Source organism: Denticeps clupeoides, unplaced genomic scaffold, assembly GCF_900700375.1.
Source record: "Denticeps clupeoides unplaced genomic scaffold, fDenClu1.1, whole genome shotgun sequence".
Taxonomy (NCBI): Eukaryota; Metazoa; Chordata; class Actinopteri; order Clupeiformes; family Denticipitidae; genus Denticeps; species Denticeps clupeoides.
Window position 1 is genome coordinate 138,101 of NW_021630118.1, and position 13,034 is coordinate 151,134.

The 13,034-nt window shown below is 39.4% G+C and overlaps 16 non-coding genes across 16 annotated transcripts; 9 read left to right on the forward strand and 7 right to left on the reverse strand.

Annotated features, from left to right (window-relative positions):
- Positions 1–94: 94 nt before the first annotated feature.
- On the forward strand, positions 95–201 carry LOC114783968 (U6 spliceosomal RNA). The gene has a single exon (XR_003748717.1). It is a non-coding gene; the product is annotated as a U6 spliceosomal RNA (small nuclear RNA).
- Positions 202–1,619: 1,418 nt separating this feature from the next.
- On the reverse strand, positions 1,620–1,779 carry LOC114783991 (U1 spliceosomal RNA). The gene has a single exon (XR_003748740.1). It is a non-coding gene; the product is annotated as a U1 spliceosomal RNA (small nuclear RNA).
- Positions 1,780–2,150: 371 nt separating this feature from the next.
- Positions 2,151–2,257, forward strand: LOC114783903 (U6 spliceosomal RNA). Its single transcript, XR_003748658.1, has one exon. It is a non-coding gene; the product is annotated as a U6 spliceosomal RNA (small nuclear RNA).
- Positions 2,258–2,677: 420 nt separating this feature from the next.
- On the reverse strand, positions 2,678–2,837 carry LOC114783828 (U1 spliceosomal RNA). Its single transcript, XR_003748585.1, has one exon. It is a non-coding gene; the product is annotated as a U1 spliceosomal RNA (small nuclear RNA).
- Positions 2,838–3,042: 205 nt separating this feature from the next.
- Positions 3,043–3,147, forward strand: LOC114783946 (U6 spliceosomal RNA). Its single transcript, XR_003748698.1, has one exon. It is a non-coding gene; the product is annotated as a U6 spliceosomal RNA (small nuclear RNA).
- Positions 3,148–3,569: 422 nt separating this feature from the next.
- On the reverse strand, positions 3,570–3,729 carry LOC114783818 (U1 spliceosomal RNA). The gene has a single exon (XR_003748575.1). It is a non-coding gene; the product is annotated as a U1 spliceosomal RNA (small nuclear RNA).
- Positions 3,730–4,567: 838 nt separating this feature from the next.
- LOC114783834 (U1 spliceosomal RNA) lies at positions 4,568–4,731 on the reverse strand. The gene has a single exon (XR_003748591.1). It is a non-coding gene; the product is annotated as a U1 spliceosomal RNA (small nuclear RNA).
- Positions 4,732–5,101: 370 nt separating this feature from the next.
- Positions 5,102–5,208, forward strand: LOC114783848 (U6 spliceosomal RNA). Its single transcript, XR_003748605.1, has one exon. It is a non-coding gene; the product is annotated as a U6 spliceosomal RNA (small nuclear RNA).
- An 800-nt stretch (positions 5,209–6,008) lies between these two features.
- Positions 6,009–6,115, forward strand: LOC114783940 (U6 spliceosomal RNA). The gene has a single exon (XR_003748692.1). It is a non-coding gene; the product is annotated as a U6 spliceosomal RNA (small nuclear RNA).
- A 930-nt stretch (positions 6,116–7,045) lies between these two features.
- LOC114783962 (U6 spliceosomal RNA) lies at positions 7,046–7,152 on the forward strand. Its single transcript, XR_003748713.1, has one exon. It is a non-coding gene; the product is annotated as a U6 spliceosomal RNA (small nuclear RNA).
- A 785-nt stretch (positions 7,153–7,937) lies between these two features.
- LOC114783947 (U6 spliceosomal RNA) lies at positions 7,938–8,042 on the forward strand. Its single transcript, XR_003748699.1, has one exon. It is a non-coding gene; the product is annotated as a U6 spliceosomal RNA (small nuclear RNA).
- Positions 8,043–8,464: 422 nt separating this feature from the next.
- Positions 8,465–8,624, reverse strand: LOC114783829 (U1 spliceosomal RNA). The gene has a single exon (XR_003748586.1). It is a non-coding gene; the product is annotated as a U1 spliceosomal RNA (small nuclear RNA).
- Positions 8,625–9,982: 1,358 nt separating this feature from the next.
- On the forward strand, positions 9,983–10,089 carry LOC114783963 (U6 spliceosomal RNA). Its single transcript, XR_003748714.1, has one exon. It is a non-coding gene; the product is annotated as a U6 spliceosomal RNA (small nuclear RNA).
- Positions 10,090–11,504: 1,415 nt separating this feature from the next.
- Positions 11,505–11,664, reverse strand: LOC114783992 (U1 spliceosomal RNA). The gene has a single exon (XR_003748741.1). It is a non-coding gene; the product is annotated as a U1 spliceosomal RNA (small nuclear RNA).
- A 371-nt stretch (positions 11,665–12,035) lies between these two features.
- Positions 12,036–12,142, forward strand: LOC114783904 (U6 spliceosomal RNA). The gene has a single exon (XR_003748659.1). It is a non-coding gene; the product is annotated as a U6 spliceosomal RNA (small nuclear RNA).
- A 416-nt stretch (positions 12,143–12,558) lies between these two features.
- Positions 12,559–12,722, reverse strand: LOC114783841 (U1 spliceosomal RNA). Its single transcript, XR_003748598.1, has one exon. It is a non-coding gene; the product is annotated as a U1 spliceosomal RNA (small nuclear RNA).
- Between the last annotated feature and the right edge of the window lie 312 nt (positions 12,723–13,034).

A 13,034-nucleotide genomic window follows, 5' to 3' on the forward strand; every position in this document is an offset into this window, starting at 1 on the left:
TATCACATTTTTACACAATACTCCATACAAGGTCTTGGTGAGCAGAACAATGATATGGTCAGTATTATAAGTGGCAGCTGAGAAGCTTGTTGATGTGCTTGCTACGGCTGCACATATACTAAAATTGGATCGATACAGAGAAGTTTAGCATTGCCCCTGCGAAAGGAAGACACGCAAATCCGTGAAGCATTCCATATTTTGTTCTTTTTTAATTAGACAAAGAGTCACTTGGGACTGGGAAGATGTTATACCAAGATTAGCATGGAACTTGTAAAGGGATGACACACAAATCAGTGAAGTGCTCCATATTTTCAACTTTTTTTGATTGACAAATAGGAACTAGGGTTCCTTAGGAAAAGGGAGATGCTGTGCCAAATTCCAAATGTTTAGTTTTTTTTTTTTTCAAAGCAAAAACACAAGGATGAACTCCATAAGAAGATCAGAAACATGTCCAACTGCATCTGGTGTCAATATATTAATGAAGTTGCTCATGTAGTGGACAATCTCAATCATTTCGTATGATAAGAAGAACTGAAGCTGCTGTAAATTTCTTTAGCTGACACTAGGCCTGACTCTACACAGACAATTGTGTTTGTGGTTTAGTTGTGAACAACATGCTTGTAAGAGGGTAAACGCAGTCTGTCGCTATCAGGAATGATGCAGTCTAGATGCCCACATATTGGGATTTTGTAGGAGTCAAAACTAGCAAAATGCAAAGGTACAACCTCAGTCTGTGAAGACCTTATAATTGAGAATGAAATTTCCCCTTCCAAAAAAGCATGAACTATAATGAAATGGCAGAAGATGGCTGCCAGAACCTTAACAGAGACCCAGACAGTGACATCACCACATGGAATAAACACACTGCCTGGAACCACGCCCCTTTTCCTGCATTGACCTGCCCACTTTGTGATGTTCCCATGACTCTTGACACCAATCAAATTATTCATCTTTCTTTGCTACACAAACTGACCACACTTTAATCATGCACCTCTACAAGTTAACAGCCTCTTGGAAAATGCAATTAGGGTAACTAATCATTTGCTCTCCAAATATTTTATCACATTTTTACACAATACTCCATACAAGGTCTTGGTGAGCAGAACAATGATATGGTCAGTATTATAAGTGGCAGCTGAGAAGCTGGTTGATGTGCTTGCTACGGCTGCACATATACTAAAATTGTGAAGCGTTCCGTATTTTGTTCTTTTTTAATTAGACAAAGAGTCACTTGGGACTAGGAAGATGTTGTACCAAGATTAGCATGGAACTTGTAAAGGGATGACACACAAATCAGTGAAGTGCTCCATATTTTCAACTTTTTTTGATTGACAAATAGGAACTAGGGTTCCTTAGGAAAAGGGAGTTGCTGTGCCAAATTTTAAATATTTATTTTATTTTCAAAGCAAACACACAGGGATAAAGACCATAAGAAGATCAGAAACTTTTCCAAATGCAACTGGTGTCAATGTATTAATGAAGTTGCTCATGTAGTGGACAATCTCAATCATTTGGTAAGATTAGAAGATCTGAAGCTGCTGTACATTTCTTTAGCTGACTCTAGGACTGACTCTACGCAGACAATTGTGTTTATGGTTTAGTTGTGAACAAAATGCTTGTGAGAGTGTAAACGCAGTCTGTCGCTATCAGGAATGATGCAGTCTAGATGCCCACATATGGGGACTTTGTAGGAGTCAGCACTAGCAAAATGCAGAGGTACAACCACAGTCTGGGAAGACCACATATTTGAGAATGAAATTTCCCCTTCCAAAAAAGCATGAACTATAACGAAATGGCAGAAGATTGCTGCCAGTACCTTAACAGAGACCCAGACAGTGACATCACCATGTGGAATAAACACACTGCCTGGAACCACGCCCCTTTTCCTGCATTGACCTGCCCACTTCATGATGTTCCTATGACTCTTGACACCAATCAAATTATTCTTCTTACTTTGCTACACAAACTAAGAATACTTTAATCATGCACCTCCACAAGTTACCAGCCTCTTGGAAAATGCAATTAGGGTAACTAAGCATTTGCTCTCTAAATATTTTATCAAATTTTTACACAATACTCCATTCAAGGTCTTGGTGAGCAGAACAATGATTTGGTCAGTATTATAAGTGGCAGCCGAGAAGCTTGTTGATGTGCTTGCTACGGCTGCACATATACTAAAATTGGATCGATACAGAGAAGATTAGCATGGCCCCTGCGAAAGGATGACACGCAAATCCGTGAAGCGTTCCATATTTTGTTCTTTTTTAATTAGACAAAGAGTCACTTGGTACTAGGAAGATGTTGTACAAAGATTAGCATGGAACTTGTAAAGGGATGACACACAAATCAGTGAAGTGCTCCATATTTTCAACTTCTTTTGATTGACAAATAGGAACTAGGGTTCCTTGGGAAAAGGGAGATGCTGTACCAAATTCCAAATGTTCAGTTTTTTTTATTTTCAAAGCAAACACACAGGGATGAATACCACAAGAAGATCAGAAACATGTCCAACTGCAACTGGTGTCAAGGTATTAATGAAGTTGCTCATGTAGTGGACAATCTCAATCATTTGGTAAGATAAGAAGAACTGAAGCTACTGTACATTTCTTTAGCTGACTCTAGGCCTGACTCTACACAGACAATTGTGTTTGAGGTTTAGTTGTGAACAACATGCTTGTGAGAGGGTAAACGCAGTCTGCCGCTATCAGGAATGATGCAGTCTAGATGCCCACATATGGGGACTTTGTAGGAGTCAGCACTAGCAAAATGCAGAGGTACAAACTCAGTCTGGGAAGACCACCAATTTTAGAATGAAATTTCCCCTTCCAAAAAAGCATGAACTATAATGAAATGGCAGAAGATTGCTGTCAGTACCTTAACAGAGACCCAGACAGTGACATCACCACGTGGAATAAACACACTATCTGGAACCACGCCCCTTTCCTGCATTGACCTGCCCACTTTGTGATGTTCCCATGACTCTTGACACCAATCAAATTATTCTTCTTTCTTTTCTACACAATCTAACAGTACTTTTATCATGCACCTCCACAAGTTACATATACTAAAATTGGATCGATACAGAGAAGATTAGCATGGCCCCTGCGAAAGGATGACACGCAAATCCGTGAAGCGTTCCATATTTTGTTCTTTTTTAATTAGACAAAGAGTCACTTGGGACTAGGAAGATGTTGTACCAAGATTAGCATGGAACTTGCAAAAAGATGACACACAAATCAGTGAAGTGCTCCATATTTTCAACTTTTTTTGATTGACAAATAGGAACTAGGGTTCCTTAGGAAAAAGAAGATGCTGTGCCAAATTCCAAATGTTTCGTTTTTTTTTTTTTTTCAAAGCAATAACACAAGGATGAACACCATAAGAAGGTCAGAAACATGTCCAACTGCATCTGGTGTCAATGTATTAATGAAGTTGCTCATGTAGTGGACAATCTCAATCATTTGGTATGATTAGAAGATCTGAAGCTGCTGTACACTTCTTTAGCTGACTCTAGGCCTGACTCTACGCAGACAATTGTGTTTGTGGTTTAGTTTTGAACAACATGCTAGTGAGAGGGTAAACAAAGTCTGTCGCTATCAGGAATGATGCAGTCTAGATGCCCACATATGGGGATTTTGTAGGAGTCAAAACTAGCAAAATGCAAAGGTACAACCACAGTCTGGGAAGACCACATATTTGAGAATGAAATTTCCCCTGCCAAAAAAGCATGAACTATAATGAAATGGCAGAAGATGGCTGCCAGTACCTTAACAGAGACCCAGACAGTGACATCACCACGTGGAATAAACACGCTGCCTGGAACCACGCCCCTTTCCTGCATTGACCTGCCCACTTTGTGATGTTCCTCTGACTCTTGACAACAATCAAATTATTCTTCTTACTTTGCTACACAAACTAAGAATACTTTAATCATGCACCTCCACAAGTTACCAGCCTCTTGGAAAATGCAATTAGGGTAACTAAGCATTTGCTCTCTAAATATTTTATCAAATTTTTACACAATACTCCATACAAGGTCTTGGTGAGCAGAACAATGATATGGTCAGTATTATAAGTGGCAGCTGAGAAGCTTGTTGATGTGCTTGCTACGGCTGCACATATACTGAAATTGTGAAGCGTTCCGTATTTTGTTCTTTTTTAATTAGACAAAGAGTCACTTGGGACTAGGAAGATGTTGTACCAAGATTAGCATGGAACTTGTAAAGGGATGACACACAAATCAGTGAAGTGCTCCATATTTTCAACTTTTTTTGATTGACAAATAGGAACTAGGGTTCCTTGGGAAAAGGAAGATGCTGTGCCAAATTCCAAATGTTCAGTTTATTTTATTTTCAAAGCAAACACACAGGGATGAATACCATAAGAAGGTCAGAAACATATCCAACTGCAACTGGTGTCAAGGTATTAATGAAGTTGCTCATGTAGTGGACAATCTCAATCATTTCGTATGATAAGAAGAACTGAAGCTGCTGTACATTTCTTTAGCTGACTCTAGGACGTACTCTACGCAGACAATTGTGTTTGTGGTTTAGTTTTGAACAACATGCTTGTAAGAGGGTAAACGCAGTCTGCCGCTATCAGGAATGATGCAGTCTAGATGCCCACATATTGGGATTTTGTAGGAGTCAAAACTAGCAAAATGCAAAGGTCCCACCTCAGTCTGGGAAGACCACATATTTGAGAATGAAATTTCCCCTTCCAAAAAAGCATGAACTATAATGAAATGGCAGAAGATGGCTGCCAGTACCTTAACAGAGACCCAGACAGTGACATCACCACGTGGAATAAACACACTGCCTGGAACCACGCCCCTTTCCTGCATTGACCTGCCCACTTTGTGATGTTCCTTTGACTCTTGACACCAATCAAATTATTCTTCTTTCTTTGCTACACAAACTGACCATACTTTAATGATGCACCTCCACAAGTTACCAGCCTCTTGGAAATTGCATTTAGGGTAACAAAGCATTTGCTCTCCAAATATTTTATCACATTTTTACACAATTCTCCATACAAGGTCTTGGTGAGCAGAACAATGATATGGTCAGTATTATAAGTGGCAGCGGAGGAGCTTGTTGATGTGCTTGCTACGGCTGCACATATACTAAAATTGGATCGATACAGAGAAGATTAGCATGGCCCCTGCGAAAGGATGACACGCAAATTCGTGAAGCGTTCCATATTTTGTTCTTTTTTAATTAGACAAAGAGTCACTTGGGACTAGGAAGATGTTGTACCAAGATTAGCATGGAACTTGCAAAAGGATGACACACAAATTAGTGAAGTGCTCCATATTTTCAACTTTTTTTGATTGACAAATAGGAACTAGGGTTCCTTAGGAAAAGGAAGATGCTGTGACAAATTCCAAATGTTTCTTTTATTTTCAAAGCAAACACACAGCGATAAAGACCATAAGAAGATCAGAAACTTTTCAAACTGCAACTGGTGTCAATGTATTGATGAAGTTGTTCATGTAGTGGACAATCTCAATCATGCAGTCTAGATGCCCACATATTGGGATTTTGTAGGAGTCAAAACTAGCAAAATGCAAAGGTACAACCTCAGTCTGTGAAGACCTTATAATTGAGAATGAAATTTCCCCTTCCAAAAAAGCATGAACTATAATGAAATGGCAGAAGATGGCTGCCAGAACCTTAACAGAGACCCAGACAGTGACATCACCACATGGAATAAACACACTGCCTGGAACCACGCCCCTTTTCCTGCATTGACCTGCCCACTTTGTGATGTTCCCATGACTCTTGACACCAATCAAATTATTCATCTTTCTTTGCTACACAAACTGACCACACTTTAATCATGCACCTCCACAAGTTAACAGCCTCTTGGAAAATGCAATTAGGGTAACTAAGCATTTGCTCTCCAAATATTTTATCACATTTTTACACAATACTCCATACAAGGTCTTGGTGAGCAGAACAATGATATGGTCAGTATTATAAGTGGCAGCTGAGGAGCTGGTTGATGTGCTTGCTACGGCTGCACATATACTAAAATTGGATCGATACAGAGAAGATTAGCATGGCCCCTGAGAAAGGATGACACGCAAATCCGTGAAGCGTTCCATATTTTGTTCTTTTTTAATTAGACAAAGAGTCACTTGGGACTAGGAAGAGGTTGTACCAAGATTAGCATGGAACTTGCAAAAAGATGACACACAAATCAGTGAAGTCCTCCATATTTTCAACTTTTTTTGATTGACAAATAGGAACTAGGGTTTCTTTAGGAAAAGGGAGATGCTGTGCCAAATTTCAAATGTTTATTTTATTTTCAAAGCAAACACACAGGGATAAAGACCATAAGAAGATCAGAAACTTTTCCAACTGCAACTGGTGTCAATGTATTGATGAAGTTGTTCATGTAGTGGACAATCTCAATCATTTGGTATGATTAGAAGATCTGAAGCTGCTGTACATTTCTTTAGCTGACACTAGGCCTGACTCAACGCAGACAATTGTGTTTGTGGTTTAGTTTTGAACAACATGCTTGTAAGAGGGTAAACGCAGTCTGCCGCTATCAGGAATGATGCAGTCTAGATGCCCACATATGGGGACTTTGTAGGAGTCAGGAGTACAACCACAGTCTGGGAAGACCACATATTTGAGAATGAAATTTCCCCTTCCAAAAAAGCATGAACTATAATGAAATGGCAGAAGATTGCTGCCAGTACCTTAACAGATACCCAGACAGTGACATCACCACGTGTAATAAACAAACTGCCTGGAACCACGCCCCTTTCCTGCATTGACCTGCCCACTTCATGATGTTCCTATGACTCTTGACACCAATCAAATTATTCTTCTTACTTTGCTACACAAACTAAAAATACTTTAATCATGCACCTCCACAAGTTACCAGCCTCTTGGAAAATGCAATTATGGTAACTAAGCATTTGCTCTCCAAATATTTTATCACATTTTTACACAATACTCCATACAAGGTCTTGGTGAGCAGAACAATGATATGGTCAGTATTATAAGTGGCAGCTGAGAAGCTTGTTGATGTGCTTGCTACGGCTGCACATATACTAAAATTGGATCGATACAGAGAAGTTTAGCATGGCCCCTGCGAAAGGAAGACACGCAAATCCGTGAAGCATTCCATATTTTGTTCTTTTTTAATTAGACAAAGAGTCACTTGGTACTAGGAAGAGGTTGTACAAAGATTAGCATGGAACTTGTAAAGGGATGACACACAAATCAGTGAAGTGCTCCATATTTTCAACTTCTTTTGATTGACAAATAGGAACTAGGGTTCCTTGGGAAAAGGGAGATGCTGTACCAAATTCCAAATGTTCAGTTTTTTTTATTTTCAAAGCAAACACACAGGGATGAATACCACAAGAAGATCAGAAACATGTCCAACTGCAACTGGTGTCAAGGTATTAATGAAGTTGCTCATGTAGTGGACAATCTCAATCATTTGGTAAGATAAGAAGAACTGAAGCTACTGTACATTTCTTTAGCTGACTCTAGGCCTGACTCTACACAGACAATTGTGTTTGTGGTTTAGTTGTGAACAACATGCTTGTGAGAGGGTAAACGCAGTCTGTCGCTATCAGGAATGATGCAGTCTAGATGCCCACATATGAGGACTTTGTAGGAGTCAGCACTAGCAAAATGCAGAGGTACAAACTCAGTCTGGGAAGACCACCAATTTTAGAATGAAATTTCCCCTTCCAAAAAAGCATGAACTATAATGAAATGGCAGAAGATTGCTGCCAGTACCTTAACAGAGACCCAGACAGTGACATCACCACGTGGAATAAACACACTATCTGGAACCACGCCCCTTTCCTGCATTGACCTGCCCACTTTGTGATGTTCCCATGACTCTTGACACCAATCAAATTATTCTTCTTTCTTTTCTACACAATCTAACAGTACTTTTATCATGCACCTCCACAAGTTACATATACTAAAATTGGATCGATACAGAGAAGATTAGCATGGCCCCTGCGAAAGGATGACACGCAAATCCGTGAAGCGTTCCATATTTTGTTCTTTTTTAATTAGACAAAGAGTCACTTGGGACTAGGAAGATGTTGTACCAAGATTAGCATGGAACTTGCAAAAAGATGACACACAAATCAGTGAAGTGCTCCATATTTTCAACTTTTTTTGATTGACAAATAGGAACTAGGGTTCCTTAGGAAAAAGAAGATGCTGTGCCAAATTCCAAATGTTTCGTTTTTTTTTTTTTTTCAAAGCAATAACACAAGGATGAACACCATAAGAAGGTCAGAAACATGTCCAACTGCATCTGGTGTCAATGTATTAATGAAGTTGCTCATGTAGTGGACAATCTCAATCATTTGGTATGATAAGAAGAACTGAAGCTGCTGTACACTTCTTTAGCTGACTCTAGGCCTGACTCTACGCAGACAATTGTGTTTGTGGTTTAGTTTTGAACAACATGCTAGTGAGAGGGTAAACAAAGTCTGTCGCTATCAGGAATGATGCAGTCTAGATGCCCACATATGGGGATTTTGTAGGAGTCAAAACTAGCAAAATGCAAAGGTACAACCACAGTCTGGGAAGACCACATATTTGAGAATGAAATTTCCCCTGCCAAAAAAGCATGAACTATAATGAAATGGCAGAAGATTGCTGCCAGTACCTTAACAGAGACCCAGACAGTGACATCACCACGTGGAATAAACACGCTGCCTGGAACCACGCCCCTTTCCTGCATTGACCTGCCCACTTTGTGATGTTCCTCTGACTCTTGACAACAATCAAATTATTCTTCTTACTTTGCTACACAAACTAAGAATACTTTAATCATGCACCTCCACAAGTTACCAGCCTCTTGGAAAATGCAATTAGGGTAACTAAGCATTTGCTCTCTAAATATTTTATCAAATTTTTACACAATACTCCATACAAGGTCTTGGTGAGCAGAACAATGATATGGTCAGTATTATAAGTGGCAGCTGAGAAGCTTGTTGATGTGCTTGCTACGGCTGCACATATACTAAAATTGTGAAGCGTTCCGTATTTTGTTCTTTTTTAATTAGACAAAGAGTCACTTGGGACTAGGAAGATGTTGTACCAAGATTAGCATGGAACTTGTAAAGGGATGACACACAAATCAGTGAAGTGCTCCATATTTTCAACTTTTTTTGATTGACAAATAGGAACTAGGGTTCCTTGGGAAAAGGAAGATGCTGTGCCAAATTCCAAATGTTTCGTTTTTTTTTTTTTTTCAAAGCAATAACACAAGGATGAATACCATAAGAAGGTCAGAAACATATCCAACTGCAACTGGTGTCAAGGTATTAATGAAGTTGCTCATGTAGTGGACAATCTCAATCATTTCGTATGATAAGAAGAACTGAAGCTGCTGTACATTTCTTTAGCTGACTCTAGGACGTACTCTACGCAGACAATTAAGTTTGTGGTTTAGTTTTGAACAACATGCTTGTAAGAGGGTAAACGCAGTCTGCCGCTATCAGGAATGATGCAGTCTAGATGCCCACATATGGGGACTTTGTAGGAGTCAGGAGTACAACCACAGTCTGGGAAGACCACATATTTGAGAATGAAATTTCCCCTTCCAAAAAAGCATGAACTATAATGAAATGGCAGAAGATTGCTGCCAGTACCTTAACAGATACCCAGACAGTGACATCACCACGTGTAATAAACAAACTGCCTGGAACCACGCCCCTTTCCTGCATTGACCTGCCCACTTCATGATGTTCCTATGACTCTTGACACCAATCAAATTATTCTTCTTACTTTGCTACACAAACTAAGAATACTTTAATCATGCACCTCCACAAGTTACCAGCCTCTTGGAAAATGCAATTAGGGTAACTAAGCATTTGCTCTCCAAATATTTGATCACATTTTTACACAATACTCCATACAAGGTCTTGGTGAGCAGAACAATGATATGGTCAGTATTATAAGTGGCAGCTGAGAAGCTTGTTGATGTGCTTGCTACGGCTGCACATATACTAAAATTGGATCGATACAGAGAAGTTTAGCATGGCCCCTGCGAAAGGAAGACACGCAAATCCGTGAAGCATTCCATATTTTGTTCTTTTTTAATTAGACAAAGAGTCACTTGGGACTGGGAAGATGTTGTACCAAGATTAGCATGGAACTTGTAAAGGGATGACACACAAATCAGTGAAGTGCTCCATATTTTCAACTTTTTTTGATTGACAAATAGGAACTAGGGTTCCTTGGGAAAAGGGAGATGCTGTGCCAAATTCCAAATGTTTAGTTTTTTTTTTTTTCAAAGCAAAAACACAAGGATGAACTCCATAAGAAGATCAGAAACATGTCCAACTGCATCTGGTGTCAATATATTAATGAAGTTGCTCATGTAGTGGACAATCTCAATCATTTCGTATGATAAGAAAAACTGAAGCTGCTGTAGATTTCTTTAGCTGACACTAGGACTGACTACACAGACAATTGTGTTTGTGGTTTAGTTTTGAACAACATGCTTGTGAGAGGGTAAACGCAGTCTGTCGCTATCAGGAATGATGCAGTCTAGATGCCCACATATTGGGATTTTGTAGGAGTCAAAACTAGCAAAATGCAAAGGTACAACCTCAGTCTGTGAAGACCTTATAATTGAGAATGAAATTTCCCCTTCCAAAAAAGCATGAACTATAATGAAATGGCAGAAGATGGCTGCCAGTACCTTAACAGAGACCCAGACAGTGACATCACCACATGGAATAAACACACTGACTGGAACCACGCCCCTTTCCTGCATTGACCTGCCCACTTTGTGATGTTCCCATGACTCTTGACACCAATCAAATTATTCATCTTTCTTTGCTACACAAACTGACCACACTTTAATCATGCACCTCTACAAGTTAACAGCCTCTTGGAAAATGCAATTAGGGTAACTAATCATTTGCTCTCTAAATATTTTATCACATTTTTACACAATACTCCATACAAGGTCTTGGTGAGCAGAACAATGATATGGTCAGTATTATAAGTGGCAGCTGAGAAGCTGGTTGATGTGCTTGCTACGGCTGCACATATACTAAAATTGTGAAGCGTTCCGTATTTTGTTCTTTTTTAATTAGACAAAGAGTCACTTGGGACTAGGAAGATGTTGTACCAAGATTAGCATGGAACTTGTAAAGGGATGACACACAAATCAGTGAAGTGCTCCATATTTTCAACTTTTTTTGATTGACAAATAGGAACTAGGGTTCCTTGGGAAAAGGGAGTTGCTGTGCCAAATTTTAAATATTTATTTTATTTTCAAAGCAAACACACAGGGATAAAGACCATAAGAAGATCAGAAACTTTTCCAAATGCAACTGGTGTCAATGTATTAATGAAGTTGCTCATGTAGTGGACAATCTCAATCATTTGGTAAGATTAGAAGATCTGAAGCTGCTGTACATTTCTTTAGCTGACTCTAGGACTGACTCTACGCAGACAATTGTGTTTATGGTTTAGTTGTGAACAAAATGCTTGTGAGAGTGTAAACGCAGTCTGTCGCTATCAGGAATGATGCAGTCTAGATGCCCACATATGGGGACTTTGTAGGAGTCAGCACTAGCAAAATGCAGAGGTACAACCACAGTCTGGGAAGACCACATATTTGAGAATGAAATTTCCCCTTCCAAAAAAGCATGAACTATAACGAAATGGCAGAAGATTGCTGCCAGTACCTTAACAGAGACCCAGACAGTGACATCACCATGTGGAATAAACACACTGCCTGGAACCACGCCCCTTTTCCTGCATTGACCTGCCCACTTCATGATGTTCCTATGACTCTTGACACCAATCAAATTATTCTTCTTACTTTGCTACACAAACTAAGAATACTTTAATCATGCACCTCCACAAGTTACCAGCCTCTTGGAAAATGCAATTAGGGTAACTAAGCATTTGCTCTCTAAATATTTTATCAAATTTTTACACAATACTCCATACAAGGTCTTGGTGAGCAGAACAATGATTTGGTCAGTATTATAAGTGGCAGCCGAGAAGCTTGTTGATGTGCTTGCTACGGCTGCACATATACTAAAATTGGATCGATACAGAGAAGATTAGCATGGCCCCTGCGAAAGGATGACACGCAAATCCGTGAAGCGTTCCATATTTTGTTCTTTTTTAATTAGACAAAGAGTCACTTGGTACTAGGAAGATGTTGTACAAAGATTAGCATGGAACTTGTAAAGGGATGACACACAAATCAGTGAAGTGCTCCATATTTTCAACTTTTTTTGATTGACAAATAGGAACTAGGGTTCCTTGGGAAAAGGAAGATGCTGTGCCAAATTCCAAATGTTCAGTTTATTTTATTTTCAAAGCAAACACACAGGGATGAATACCATAAGAAGGTCAGAAACATATCCAACTGCAACTGGTGTCAAGGTATTAATGAAGTTGCTCATGTAGTGGACAATCTCAATCATTTCGTATGATAAGAAGAACTGAAGCTGCTGTACATTTCTTTAGCTGACTCTAGGACGTACTCTACGCAGACAATTGTGTTTGTGGTTTAGTTTTGAACAACATGCTTGTAAGAGGGTAAACGCAGTCTGCCGCTATCAGGAATGATGCAGTCTAGATGCCCACATATTGGGATTTTGTAGGAGTCAAAACTAGCAAAATGCAGAGGTACAACCTCAGTCTGGGAAGACCACATAATTGAGAATGAAATTTCCCCTTCCAAAAAAGCATGAACTATAATGAAATGGCAGAAGATGGCTGCCAGTACCTTAACAGAGACCCAGACAGTGACATCACCACGTGGAATAAACACACTGCCTGGAACCACGCCCCTTTCCTGCATTGACCTGCCCACTTTGTGATGTTCCTTTGACTCTTGACACCAATCAAATTATTCTTCTTTCTTTGCTACACAAACTGACCATACTTTAATGATGCACCTCCACAAGTTACCAGCCTCTTGGAAATTGCATTTAGGGTAACAAAGCATTTGCTCTCCAAATATTTTATCACATTTTTACAAAATTCTCCATACAAGGTCTT